The sequence below is a fragment of the Microcaecilia unicolor genome, chromosome 11, assembly GCF_901765095.1.
Source record: "Microcaecilia unicolor chromosome 11, aMicUni1.1, whole genome shotgun sequence".
In the NCBI taxonomy this organism is placed as follows: Eukaryota; Metazoa; Chordata; class Amphibia; order Gymnophiona; family Siphonopidae; genus Microcaecilia; species Microcaecilia unicolor.
The window spans coordinates 98,084,105-98,099,485 of record NC_044041.1 but is presented as its reverse complement, the minus strand read 5'-3'; the positions used below and the strand labels follow the sequence as shown (position 1 = coordinate 98,099,485).

At 44.9% G+C, this 15,381-nt stretch overlaps 1 protein-coding gene across 1 annotated transcript in view; it reads left to right on the top strand.

The window, feature by feature from the left end:
- The window catches only part of JSRP1 (junctional sarcoplasmic reticulum protein 1), a 147,348-nt gene that overhangs the window by 41,653 nt on the left and 90,314 nt on the right, over nt 1-15,381 (top strand). Inside the window, exon 2 of the mRNA XM_030219543.1 lies at nt 9,192-9,360. The gene's annotated coding sequence lies outside the window, so the exon portion shown is untranslated. The remainder of the gene's footprint in view (nt 1-9,191; nt 9,361-15,381) is intronic.

Sequence of the window (15,381 nt, the reverse complement as noted above, 5' to 3'; positions counted from 1 at the left end):
GTTGAAACTCAAGCAAGACCGAGGCACCATGATTCTGATTGCTCCTTTTTGGCCGCGTCAAATCTGGTTCCCTCTTCTTCTGGAGTTGTCCTCCGAAGAACCATGGAGATTGGAGTGTTTTCCGACCCTCAACACACAGGACGAAGGGGCACTTCTGCATCCCAACCTCCAGTCTCTGGCTCTCACGGCCTGGATGTTGAGAGCGTAGACTTTGCCTCTTTGGGTCTGTCGGAGGGTGTCACCCGTGTCTTGCTTGCTTCCAGAAAAGATTCTACTAAGAGGAGTTACTTCTTTTTATGGAGGAGGTTTGCCGTCTGGTGTGATAGAAAGGCCTTAGATCCTCGCTCCTGTCCTACACAGACCCTGCTTGAATACCTTCTGAACTTGTCTGAGTCTGGTCTCAAAACCAACTCTGTAAGGTTTCACCTTAGCGCAATCAGTGCATACCATTACCGTGTGGAAGGTAAGCCGATCTCAGGACAGCCTTTAGTTGTTTGCTTCATGAGAGGTTTGCTTTTGTCAAAGCCCCCCGTCAAACCTCCTACAGTGTCATGGGATCTCAATGTCGTTCTCACCCAGCTGATGAAACCTCCTTTTGAACCACTGAATTCCTGCCATCTGAAGTACTTGACCTGGAAGGTCATTTTCTTGGTGGCAGTTACTTCAGCTCGTAGAGTCAGTGAGCTTCAGGCCCTGGTAGCCCAGGCCCCTTACACCAAATTTCATCATAATAGAGTAGTCCTCCGCACTCACCCTAAGTTCTTGCCAAAGGTGGTGTCGGAGTTCCATCTGAACCAGTCAATTGTCTTGCCAACATTCTTTCCCCGTCCTCATTCCTGCCCTGCTGAACGTCAGCTGCACACATTGGACTGCAAAAGAGCATTGGCCTTCTATCTGGAGCGGACACAGCCCAACAGACAGTCCGCCTAAATGTTTGTTTCTTTTGATCCCAACAGGAGGGGAGTGGCTGTGGGGAAACGCACCATATCCAATTGGCTAGCAGATTGCATTTCCTTCACTTACACCCAGCCTGGGCTGGCTCTTGAGGGTCATGTCACGGCTCACAATGTTAGAGCCATGGCAGCGTCAGTGGCCCACTTGAAGTCAGCCACTATTGAAGAGATTTGCAAAGCTGCGACGTGGTCATCTGTCCACACATTCACATCTCATTACTGCCTGCAGCAGGATACCCGACGCGACAGTCGGTTCGGGCAGTCAGTGCTTCAGAATCTGTTCGGGGTTTAGAATCCAACTCCACCCCCCTAGGCCCATGTTTATTCTGTTCCAGGCTACACTCTCAGTTAGTTGAATAAGTTGTTAGGTCAATCTCAGTTATGTCCTCGCCGTTGCGATGCCCAATTGACCATGTTTGTTGTTTTGAGTGAGCCTGGGGGCTAGGGATACCCCATCAGTGAGAACAAGCAGCCTGCTTGTCCTCGGAGAAAGCGAATGCTACATACCTGTAGAAGGTATTCTCCGAGGACAGCAGGCTGATTGTTCTCACAAACCCGCCCACCTCCCCTTTGGAGTTGTGTCTTCCCTTGTCTTTGTCTTGCTACATACGGGACTGACGAACACGAGCCGGTTCGGGCGGGAAGACGGCCGCGCATGCGCGGTGCACATCGGCGCGCAAGGACTAGAAAAGTTTCCGGTTGGAGGGGGCTGCCGTGGACGTCACCCATCAGTGAGAACAATCAGCCTGCTGTCCTCGGAGAATACCTTCTACAGGTATGTAGCATTCGCTATGATTAAGTTATCCATTTCAAGTTATATCCGGCCGATATTCAAAGCGAGTTAACCAGCTGGAAATGGCTGTCGATCGGTTAACTGGCTTATCGGCAGCTCTCCAGTCATTTTCAGCAGCAGTTAACTGGTTATCTATGCTGAAAATGACTGGTTAGCACTGAAGTGCAAACTGGCTATGGCAGGGATGTTCTGGGGGTGGAGTCCGATTAGCTCATGATATTCAGAGCTAACTGGCAAGTGTTAGCACATAAATAAGACCACATAAATAGCAGTCTTATCTTTATGCGCTAACAAGTGACTGATTAACTCTGATTTTGAGTTAACTGGGCATGCGCTAGCCAGCTTAAAAAAATGGATGTTCAATGCTGGTGACTGGATATGGCCTGGCATTGAATATCCGGGTTTAATGCCAGTGGTGGACATTAACAGCACTGCCTGCCACTGGCTGAATATTAGGGGGATATGTGTATATTCAGTGGCAGTAAACAGATAAATTCCACCACTGAATGTATACATATAACTTTAAACAGATTACTTATCCGTCAGTACTCTCCATATAAGTTTTAAGCCAGTTCCAAGCCCTCCCCAAAGCCTGCCCTAGTAGAGAGAGAAATTCTGGCTGTTGAGCAACTTGAACAGCCAGAAAAGACAACCCCAAATCACAAATGTTGAAGCACATACCAGGAAATGTACATGGAAAGCAATGGCCACAAATGCTCGCAGTCTAAGCAATAAAGTTCATGACCTTCAAGCCCTGATGTTGGAGGCAGACTTAGACATTGTTGCAATCACGGAGACGTGGGTAAATGGTTCACATGAATGGGATGCAAACATACCAGGCTATAATCTGTTTAGGAAGGATAGAGAGAGTCGTAAAGGTGGAGGAGTAGCTCTATATGTGAGAAATGATATCACTGCGACCGAAATTACAGGGACCTGGGGAAAGGAAGAAGCGATATGGATCACCTTAAAAAGAGAGGATAGAACCTCTATACATGTGGGTGTTGTCTACAGACCTCCGAAACAATTGGAGGAACTAGATAAAGACCTGATCGCAGATATTCAAAAGTTGGGAAACAAGAGAGAGGTGCTGTTGCTGGGAGATTTCAATCTGCCGGATGTAGATTGGAAGGTTCGGTCTGTGGAATCGGAAAGAAGTAGAGAGATCGTGGATGCTTTACAAAGCGGTTTGCTCAGACAAATGGTGACGGAACCCACGAGGGAGGGAGCGACGCTGGATCTGGTGCTCACAAATGGGGATAGCGTGTCAAATATCCGAGTGGGTGCCCACCTGGGCAGCAGTGACCATCAAACGGTTTGGTTTGATATTAAAGCTAAAGTGGAGAGCGGCCACTCAAAACTCAAAGTTCTGGATTTCAAGCGTGCTGACTTTAGTAAAATGGGGAGAATACCTGAGGAAGGAGATGATGGGCTGGGAGGAAATACGAGAAGTGGAAGGACAGTGGTCCAGGCTGAAAGAAGCTATAAATAAGGCCACGAACCTTTATGTAAGGAAAGTAAATAAAAGCAAGAGAAAAAGGAAACCGATATGGTTCTCCAAGCAAGTGGCTGAGAAAATAAAGGCTAAAGAGTTGGCGTTCCAGAAATACACAAAAACTAAAGAAAAGGAACACGAGGAGGAATACAGGATGAAACTGAAAGAAGCCAAGAGAGAGATACGTCTGGCGAAAGCGCAAGCGGAAGAACAAATGGCTAGAAATGTAAGGAGGGGTGACAAAAATTTCTTCAGGTATATAAGTGAAAGGAGAATGACTAAAAAGGGAATTGTGAGACTAAAAGATACTGCGAACCGCTATGTGGATAATGATGAAGAAAAAGCAAATTTGCTAAATAGATACTTTTGTTCTGTTTTCACAGAAAAAAATCCTGGAGAAGGACCGCGATGGACTGCAAAAAGTATAAATGAGATTGAAGTGGATAGAGCACCGTTCACGGAAGAGAGTGTGTATGAACAGCTTGAAAAGCTAAAGGTGGATAAAGCCATGGGACCGGATGGGATCCACCCCAGGATATTGAGGGAGCTCAAAGAGGTTCTGGCGGGTCCTCTTAAAGATTTGTTTAACATATTCTTGCAGACGGGAGAGGTTCTGAAGGATTGGAGAACGGCGGAGGTGGTCCCTCTTCACAAGAGTGGTGATAGGGAAGAAGCTGGAAACTACAGGCCGGTAAGCCTCACTTCGATTATTGGAAAAATAATGGAAGCGATGCTGAAGGAAAGGATAGTGAATTTCCTGGAAGCCAATAAGTTGCAAGATCCGAGACAACATGGTTTTACTAAAGGGAAATCGTGCCAAACGAATCTCATTGAGTTCTTTGATTGGGTGACAGGAGAATTAAATCAGGGACGAGCTATGGACGTAATCTACTTAGTTTTCAGCAAAGCTTTTGACACGGTTCCCCACAGGAGGCTCTTAAATAAACTGGAAGGGCTGAAGATAGGACCCAAAGTGGTGAACTGTGCCTCAGGGATCAGTGCTGGGACCGATTCTGTTCAATATTTTTGTGAGTGACATTGCCGAAGGGTTAGAAGGTAAAGTTTGCCTATTTGCGGATGATACTAAGATCTGCAACAGAGTGGACACCCGGAAGGGAGTGGAAAACATGAAAAAGGATCTGAGGAAGCTAGAAGAATGGTCTAAGGTTTGGCAATTAAAATTCAATGCAAAGAAATGCAAAGTGATGCACTTAGGGAATAGAAACCCTCGGGAGATGTATGTGTTAGGCGGGGAGAATCTGATAGGTACGGACGGGGAGAGGGATCTTGGGGTGATAGTATCTGAGGATCTGAAGGCGACGAAACAGTGTGACAAGGCGGTGGCCGTAGCTAGAAGGTTGTTAGGCTGTATAGAGAGAGGTGTGACCAGCAGAAGAAAGGAGGTGTTGATGCCCCTGTATAAGTCGTTGGTGAGGCCCCACCTAGAGTATTGTGTTCAGTTTTGGAGGCCGTACCTTGCGAAGGATGTAAAAAGAATTGAAGCGGTGCAAAGAAAAGCTACGAGAATGGTAAGGGATTTGCGTTACAAGACGTATGAGGAGAGACATGTATACTCTGGAAGAAAGGAGAAACAGGGGTGATATGATACAGACATTCAAATATTTGAAAAGTATTAATCCGCAAACGAACCTTTTCCGGAGGGGGGCAGACTCAAGAAAAATGTCAGGAAGTATTTTTTCACGGAGAAAGTAGTGGATGCTTGGAATGCCCTCCCGCGGGAGGTGGTGGAAATGAAAACGGTAACAGAATTCAAACACGCATGGGATAAACATAAAGGAATCCTATTCAGAAGGAATGGATCCTAAGGAGCTTAGCCGAGATTGGGTGGCAGAGCCAGCCGGTGGTGGGAGGCGAGGATAGTGCTGGGCAGACTTATATGGTCTGTGCCAGAGCCAGTGGTGGGAGGCGGGGCTGGTGGTTGGGAGGCGGGGATATTGCTGGACAGACTTATACGGTCTGTGCCCTGAAGAGGACAGGTACAAATCAAAGTAGGGTATACACAAAAAGTAGCACATGTGAGTTTGTCTTGTTGGGCAGACTGGATGGACCGGGCAGGTCTTTTTCTGCCGTCATTTACTATGTTACTATGTACTCCACAGCTCTCCAAATCCAGCTTCCATTCAGACCAGTCCAGATGTGTGGGTTTGCCTTCTCCTGCCTGCAGATGGAGACTGAGAACACTAATTTGTGACATCATCGCTCATGTAGCTTGTGCAGTCCTCTCACTAGTCAGTATTTCTCATTTACATTACATCAAGAACTTCTATTCCACAATAACCTGATCAGTTCCATGTGGTTAACATAGTTAAAAAGAGAACCATCAGGGAAGTTACAAAACCTATTTTTAAAATAGAACCATCTTCAGCTGTTTACAGAAGGACCACAAATGAGATAGAGAGTGAGCAGAAGAAGGAAGAGAATGCCATACTGTTGCAGTTGATACAAGATTGAAGCCGGAAGTTGTTTAAGATATTTAACTGACTTAACTGTAGGAAATAACAAAGATATTTGCCCCCTTGAAAGCTGATTTTCAGTACAGAGAAAAATTCCACCCAATAAACAGGAATATTTCCTTGTACAGTCTGATAAACCAGTGTACACAACTTAAAATGACATCTTGCTATAAATGGTATAACAGTTTACACATTTAACTTCAACAGGTGAAAATATCCCTCCTTTCCTTATCATCTTGCTAGACCAGCCCTGTCCAATGGATTGAGTCCCAGTACCAGCAGATGGGAGACAGAGAAATTTGAGTATTCATTCACTGACATCACTACTATAAGATGTGGGGCAGTCTAGAACATTTCAGTATTTCTCTGCCTCCAGCAGATGGTGTAGGTTGGACTGGTATAACAGGATTGAAGGAAAGGCCTAGTCTATAGCCATTACACTCACAGATTGTTTTTCTGCAGACCTTTTCCAAGTTGAGTTTGGAGAAGCTTAGCTCTCGGTGGCCTTGAGCATTGCCTGCAGGCTCTCCTTAGATCAGGGGGTCTGAGTAGCAGCTCCTACAGGTTCCTGCCAGGTGGGTGGGTGAGTCTGTGCTGTTCTTTTCATCTGTACTGGCCCCCTCCCCTTCTCTCCCCCATCTGCCTTCCTCCCTAGAGATGCTCTCAAATAAATATATAAAAGATATTTAAAACACAATGGCACTCATTTTCAAAGCAGATGGACATCTCAAAATGGTCAAAAAAGTTCATCTACTGAAAACTTCCAAATCACGATTTTCAAAGGCAAAATTTGGACGTTTTAAACTGCAGTTTGTCCAAATAGAAAGGGGGCGTATTGGAGGCATGTTTTGGATGGGATTAGGGAGGGCCCAAAATTAGGACATCTTTCAGCAATAATGGAATGGGAAGAAACTTCCAAGGCAAAAAAGAAGGAGGATGTTTTTATCTAAACCAGTTTCAATCATATCCAGGGTACAAAAAAGTTCCCTGATTGAGCAGCTGATCACTGGAGAGATAAAAGCATAACCTTTTCTTAATCTGCCAGTGGATATTGACCCCCTCCCACCCCTTTAAGAAGTGAAAGTGACCAGTGGATACCAGGCTCTATGACAGCTTCAGGTATTATGGCCATTCCAACTAGAGCAGCAAGCAAGTATAAGGAGTAGCCTAGTGGTCAGTGCAGTGGACTTTGAACAAGGGGACCCAGGTGTAATTCCTACTTTAACTCTTATTTCTATTTTGGGGGTGAAGAAGAATCTTGAGTAGAACTGATTCTGAAGATGTATTGGTACTTCCCTGCAGCGGCATAGCCAGACCTGTTAATTTGGGTGGGCCTAGAGTTAAGATGGGTGGGACTTGCAAAACTCTCCTCTCCTTTGTCCTGCATCTCTCTCCCCACCCCGCGAGCTCTTCCCCGTCCCATTCCCATGGTTACTGCGGTTCCCCGTCCCCGTGTCATTCTCTAATGCCTACTTTTACAGAATCTGTTCATAGGCAGAGAGCATAGTGTGAGAGGAGCAGAGACAAATGCAATGGGCATTTACACACCATTAGGGATGGTTCTGGGAGCTATTATATTTAGCTAATTTTCAGAGCACTTAGACTTACAAAGTTCCATAGGTTATGTAACTTTGTAAGTTTTAAGTGCTTGGAAAGTACGCCTGTAAAGGCTCTTAGGTACCTACAGTGGGGGAAATAAGTATTTGATCCCTTGCTGATTTTGTAAGTTTGCCCACTGACAAAGACATGAGCAGCCCATAATTGAAGGGTAGGTTATTGGTAACAGTGAGAGATAGCACATCACAAATTAAATCCGGAAAATCACATTGCGGAAAGTATATGAATTTATTTGCATTCTGCAGAGGGAAATAAGTATTTGATCCCCCACCAACCAGTAAGAGATCTGGCCCCTACAGACCAGGTAGATGCTCCAAATCAACTCGTTACCTGCATGACAGACAGCTGTCGGCAATGGTCACCTGTATGAAAGACACCTGTCCACAGACTCAGTGAATCAGTCAGACTCTAACCTCTACAAAATGGCCAAGAGCAAGGAGCTGTCTAAGGATGTCAGGGACAAGATCATACACCTGCACAAGGCTGGAATGGGCTACAAAACCATCAGTAAGACGCTGGGCGAGAAGGAGACAACTGTTGGTGCCATAGTAAGAAAATGGAAGAAGTACAAAATGACTGTCAATCGACAAAGATCTGGGGCTCCACGCAAAATCTCACCTCGTGGGGTATCCTTGATCATGAGGAAGGTTAGAAATCAGCCTACAACTACAAGGGGGGAACTTGTCAATGATCTCAAGGCAGCTGGGACCACTGTCACCACGAAAACCATTGGTAACACATTACGACATAACGGATTGCAATCCTGCAGTGCCCGCAAGGTCCCCCTGCTCCGGAAGGCACATGTGACGGCCCGTCTGAAGTTTGCCAGTGAACACCTGGATGATGCCGAGAGTGATTGGGAGAAGGTGCTGTGGTCAGATGAGACAAAAATTGAGCTCTTTGGCATGAACTCAACTCGCCGTGTTTGGAGGAAGAGAAATGCTGCCTATGACCCAAAGAACACCGTCCCCACTGTCAAGCATGGAGGTGGAAATGTTATGTTTTGGGGGTGTTTCTCTGCTAAGGGCACAGGACTACTTCACCGCATCAATGGGAGAATGGATGGGGCCATGTACCGTACAATTCTGAGTGACAACCTCCTTCCCTCCGCCAGGGCCTTAAAAATGGGTCGTGGCTGGGTCTTCCAGCACGACAATGACCCAAAACATACAGCCAAGGCAACAAAGGAGTGGCTCAGGAAGAAGCACATTAGGGTCATGGAGTGGCCTAGCCAGTCACCAGACCTTAATCCCATTGAAAACTTATGGAGGGAGCTGAAGCTGCGAGTTGCCAAGCGACAGCCCAGAACTCTTAATGATTTAGAGATGATCTGCAAAGAGGAGTGGACCAAAATTCCTCCTGACATGTGTGCAAACCTCATCATCAACTACAGAAGACGTCTGACCGCTGTGCTTGCCAACAAGGGTTTTGCCACCAAGTATTAGGTCTTGTTTGCCAGAGGGATTAAATACTTATTTCCCTCTGCAGAATGCAAATAAATTCATATACTTTCCACAATGTGATTTTCCGGATTTAATTTGTGATGTGCTATCTCTCACTGTTACCAATAACCTACCCTTCAATTATGGGCTGCTCATGTCTTTGTCAGTGGGCAAACTTACAAAATCAGCAAGGGATCAAATACTTATTTCCCCCACTGTATATTGCCTTTATAAAAATAGGTGCCTTTTCAGACTTCTCACATGGGTGTCCTGTTATAAAATAATTTCCAAAATATCATTATGAATTAATGAAAAGGACCGCAAAAGGTGGCAAGTAAAAAAGGGGAGGGGGAGGGATTGCTGTTGGGTCCATATTGTTGGCTCTGATCTTTAATTCTCTCTCATATTTTATTTCAGAGAGAGCCAAGTGCCCCTGTGTCACAGAGCAAACCATTCATGGTCTCCCGTGATTGGCTGGTATTTTCCTTCAGCAGAACCCAGCACCTGCTGCTGTATGTTTTAGCCCCATAGAGCAGAGAAAGAAGGGAGAGAGACGGAGCGAGATCTGCAACTGGCACAAGTCGTGGTAATATTTTTAAATCTTATAACTGATGTAGAAAATACTTTTCAGGCAAGTGGCACAATTGGATTTAATGTTCAGTTTAGGAGAGCTTGGACGGAGGCAGCCTCTTGGTGCTTGGTTCTTGTTATTCTGCCTGTAGAAGGTAGTACCGTATATACCCATATATAAGTTGAGACATTTAGACTTTTAAATGGCTTTATTAAAAACAGGGTTGTCTTACCCATGGGCCATTTTTCATGGACAGGCATCTATCCTTCTACTCTCCATCCCCTTCCTTCCTGGCAACGGTACGGCATTCCCCTTCTCTCTTAGCCTCTCCCCCCCCCCCCCCCCCTCCCCAACCGGCCAGCATCTCCCCTCCACCCCCTCAGTCTCACTTAAAATATCTTTCTCTCTGACTTTAGAGGTCACCAGCAGCGATACATATGCACTGCCTACAGCCCCTGACCCAGAGCCCATGCAGAAACAGGAAGTTGCATCAGAGGTGGTGGGATGACACAGAGGAAAGACTCTAGATCAGGCTGCAGACAACATATGTGTATCTCTGCTGCTGCCATCAGGGAAGGCAGGCAGGGGGGGGGGTTGAAAGGAGGGGGGAAATGCTGAACTCGGAGGGAGGGGAACAGGACCAGGTGAGGGAGGGAGGGCTGGAGGGGAGCCTTGACATATATGCAGGTCACAGTAGTTTTGGCCATTTTCAGTCCCAAAACTCCTCTTGAGTTATACATGAGTTAGCCTTATACATGAGTATATACGGTAGATATTTTTAGAAAACTTCTAATATGAGTCAGCAGTGCTACTAGATGTCACTTTTTCTCAGTTTTAAAGCACCCTGTCACTAATCTGTAAAACTTTCAAATGAACCAGTTCACTGAGGTCCATATAGCTGCTATGCTTGTCTTTTTTTTCTGTTTTGGATGATTAGCAAGGATTTATGAAGCGTGCCTGAGAAAAAGAGCCCTTTTCTTTCATTCCTCCCCTGACTTGCCAGTTCCTCTAGTGGGTTCACAAAAAGAAAAGCCTGGAAAATCAAAACTGAGTATTCCTAAATCTGTTTTCTGTTGACACAGAGAGCAGCCAAATATTTTGGTGTGAGTGAGGACTCTATTTCTTCTTCTTTTTTTTTTTTTTAAATATCTGGACTAAATGAACGAGCATATTCTGTAGAATTTTTGAGCTCAAATGCTAAACATTTTGGAATTAAAAAAAAATACAATTCACAACAGATGTATGTGATTATGGAGGTAATTTTAAAAGGCCTTTATGTGTGTAAAATTGTGGTTTATACACCAAAATTGCTTGTTCAAAAGTTGTGTGGACTCTATGAGGATACATATGCATGCATATTTTTGACATTCTTTTACCCAAGGTCATCAGAGTTATTCCCACGAACAGAGTGGGGTTGCATTTAGATTTCCACAGATAATTTTGAATCTTTGTGATTTTCAAAAGTATGTAAATTTTCACACAGCTTTTGTGTATACTAGGAAGTAGGTGTAAATGTGTATGTATGTATGTATGTTTGTGTAATATCAGTGGGATGAGTTTTCCAAAGGGAAAGTATGTACCTACTTTCTATTTGAAAATCTGTGTACACATTGGCAACACAAGTTTAGGCAAGTCTGTGGATATAATCTGCATAATTACTTAGAAAGTAATATTGTAATATTTATTATCTCTATAGCATTTGCTATAAAATGGTGATAAGCATTCAGCTGCATTAAACCCTTCCCCAGAGAGCTTACACTCTTAAGGGGGTAATTCTCTATAGATCACCTTAAATTAGGTGCTGGGATGATGCAAGCTAAGGGGTGAATTTTATATATGGTGCCAAAAAAATCGGTGCCGATGAAAGCACTATTCTATAAACTGTGCTTATGTTTCAACGTTTTTATTAATGACATTATCAAACATAGATCACTTTGCACATTCTGAATGTACAATAATTCAATTGTGATTAATTAAGCAATGTAGGCAAGTTACTACTTATAGTCATCAAACTTTTATCTATTTTATCCCTCCCCACCCCCTCTCAGTGTTATGTTTCAACAATTTAACAGTTTACTTCCCAACAGTGTATGGAAACAACAGATCCACGGTACAATCACAGCTTACAATTGTATCATCCAGCTGTTCTACGTTCAACAAATACACATCACAAAATGACAATACTCTTCCTATTGTACTTTATGTGGTTTCAACAAGACTTTTGATATGAAAGACCAATAATCCTTCTATCTAAGCACACTCCCTCTCTCCTCCCCTCCCCACCCCCCCTTCCCCCCCTACCTGTTTGCATATCCCCTATCCTATCTGTTCCTTTCTCCTCCGTTACCCCACGACAGCCCATTGAGTACTTGACTGCGTGCTCTTGGTGATATCATATTTATGTATTTCTATAAACTGCGCTTAAAGTTAGGCACGATTTATAGACTAGCGCTTATGCTCGGGAATCTCAGCTAACTTTAGGCAAGGCCTTTTGCAGCAACTGAAATATGGTACAAATGTACGCCCCTAAATTAGATGCATTCTATAAGAATGCGTGTAAATATTAGGAACACCCCTATTCTGCCCATGACCCTCCCATTTCCACGCCCCCTTCTTGAACTCGCATGTAAAATCCAATTAGTGGTAAAAATTGTTTGTTAAAACAGTTATCAGTGCTAATTACCTCCTTATTCAATTAAATTGCACACACAATTTTTAGCGACTTTTATAGAATTTGGAGGTAAGTGTGGATTCTGTATCAGCAATTGCATATACAGTTGTCATTATAAAATGCTAGCGTAAGTCCACATTTACGTGCTTGACTTTAGGTGCAAGCACTTACACTAGTTCAATGGCTGGTAACACAGTAGTTAGATGTGTAAATGCAATTCTCCGAGGACAAGCAGGCTTATAATTCTCACAAGAGAGTGACGCCAACCCGCGTCGCCCGGTCCAGAATTTACAAAAGTCTTCCTTTATTGTGTTCCTGTTGTGGAACTTCTGTCATTTTATTTTTTCTTAAGTGTTAGTGATTTTTTCTCAGTTTTAAGTTTCCTTTTATTTTCCGTCGACATCAGGCCACTTTTAGGCCTTGACTTCGCCCGGGAACTTTCCTTTTCTTTTTTGCCATGCCTTGCCCCTTTTTCAGGCACCATCGTTTCGTTTAATTTAGTCGAGGAAGTTTTTCTTTCCATTTCCACGAAGGTTCCTGGTGTCTTCAAGTGCTGTACCCAGTGCAATCAGACAATCTCTGGGAAAGACACCCGTTCTTGATGTGTACAGTGTCTTGGGCCCAACCATAGCCCCACTTATTATGTTCTCTGTCTTCGCATAAAGAAAAGGACCCAGGTTTCAAGAGAGGCTCAACAAGAAAGGATTTTTGGAGCCAAGTCCATTTCCTTGACGTTGGTATCAACATCAACGGTATCGGCGGTGTTGGCATCAACGTTGAGCATCTCACCGGCATCGGGAGCGTCGGTATGCATGGCTGCTGCTAGACCCTTAGACACTGGGAGCAGTGAAGCATCGAGTTGGTTTCCACCTGCCTCGAGGCCTTCTGCTATGCAGGGCCCCTGGGACAATCCATCATTGGACCTGACCCCGAGATGATGTGTGCATTCAACATCGTTCTCATCGATACTGACGAGCCTCGGTGAAGGCCAAGAAGCATCATCATCGGTCGCCCTCGACGCATGATACCAGGAGCTCCGGGGCATCAAAGGATTCAGCACCCAAGAAGCTTTGGTGCAGGGATATGTTGGCCTCCCAGCAGCCAAGACCCTACTCCTGTATTGACCCTGACAGTTCTGCAACCTACACCTGAGTTGGCACCCCAGCTTTGCCTGGTGTCGGCCTCAATGAGCCCATCCGGGCCTTGCTTCCTAAGCTGCTGGATGTCCTCATGCAACTGTGTGCATCGGGGGTGCTTGCGCCTACCTGCCTCCCGTTGCTGCCCCACTTGGCCTTCAGCCTGCAGTGCGGCCTCCGACACCGATGCTGCATGCAGCCCTGGTGTCGATTGCCACCCAAACTGGCACTCCCTCGATGTCAGTGAAGGAAGCTTCACCGGAATCAAGGCAGGAACTGACTTCTCAACGCTGCTTTTGGCGACGTGGTTCCTCCAAATCGAGGCAAGTTCGATATCGACACTCCCCTCGGGAGGTATTTTCTGACACTGAGGAGGAGCACTCATGGGATTCAGAGGAGGATCCAAGGTACTTTTCTTTGGATGAGTCCTATGGAGTTCTTTCTGAACCCTCCCCTCCACCTGAAAGAAGAAAGTGTCCTCTGGAGAGCCTTTCATTTCCATCTTTTGTTAAGGAAATGGCTGATGCCATTCCATTTCCTTAGGATGAGCCCAGGCTCAAGATGCTTGATGTCCTGAACTACACATCTCCTCCTAAGGAGGCTATGACTGCCCCTCTCCACGAGGTATTCAGGGAAGTCCTCGTCAGGAGCTGGAAGTCCCCTTTGTCGATCCCTGTAGTTCATAGGAAGATTGACACCCAGTATTGGATCCACAGTTGCAGGATGCATCTATTCCTATTTCTTGAAGAACTGCCGTGGCATATACGCATCATTGCTGGAACCACTCTGTCGTGTTTCTCACAGCTTGAAGGACAGTGTTTTTCTTCTCCCTAATTACTCATTCAGCTTCAAGAGCACAGAAGAGCTGGTGTCTGATCCAGTGCACAGTGAAGCTGCTATGAAAAGTAAATGGCAATTTAAAAAGAAAAGAAGAATACAATTCATGAAAATGGAGAGAAGGCAGGAAAATTCCGACGTCAGAAATGCATCTTTATTGATCTTTATCAGTAGCCATTTAACAGCCATTGACCATTTCTGCTGATTTGTTAAACCCTGCTATATACATAGAAAACAAGAATATGCTGGAGGATACGGCCCATCTTTACCTTCTGCTCAGCATTAATATGCCTTCCCCTTCCTCAGGAAACTGCTGCACTTAGCCTATGCCTTTTTGTACTCTGACATAGTCCTTGCCTCCACTACAATTGGGAGATCATTCCACATATCCTCTATCCTTTCTGTGAAGAAATATTTTCTTAAATCACTCCTGAATCCTCTCCCTTTTGCCTTCATCCCATGCTCCCTCATTCTAAAGCATCCTTTTCATTGAAGAGGCCTGCCTCCTGCGTATATATACCTTGTAGATGCTTTAACACTTCTATTATACCTCTTTTATCCTGAAGAATATACATTTTAGATTTTAAATCTGTTTCCATATACTTTATGATAAAAACTGTTGACCATTTTGTTATTTGCCTTTTGGACTGACTATCTAGTTTAAATCCTTTTAAAGATGTGATCTCCGAATTGTACATGGTATTCGAAATGAAATCTCATCTGCATTTTATACAGTACCATAATCATCTCCCGTTTCCTACTGCTTAGTCCTCTACCTATGCACCCTAGCATACTCCTGACTCAGATCTGTCTCTTTTTTTATGCACATCAGTGGCTATCAAAGTCTGTTTTTTTAGAATAGATTATAGCCTGGAGCAGCGAGTGTGCTTGGAGGGAGGGAGGAAGGAAGGAAGGGAGGGAGGCAGTGGGGAGCCTGGAAAAAGCATAGATGGAGTGTAGGGGGGGCTAGAAAAGGTGTATGGATTGTGGGGAGGGGGGCTGAAAAAAGCTGGATGAGTATTTGTGTGTGCTGTGGGAATGGGGTGGAGGCCTGCAGAAAGGTGAATGGGGTTGTGTATGCCATGGGGGGTGGAGGCTAGAGCGAGATGGATGAGATGATGTGTGCCATGGGAAAGCGGAGCAGCAAAGTGTATGGGGTAGTCTCTGCCATTGAGGAGCTGGAAAAAAGTGCTTGGGATAGTCTGTGCCATGAGGGATGTGGCTGAAGAAAAGTGGATAGGGTGTGTGTGTGTCATGAGTGGGGGGCTGGAGAAAGGTAGATAGTGTGTGTGTGTCATGGGTACTGAAGAAAGGTTGATAGTGTGTGTCTATCATATTACTCCTTTTAGTATTGATCATTGTTCTTCTACTTCTCCTAGGGCCCTGTTTACA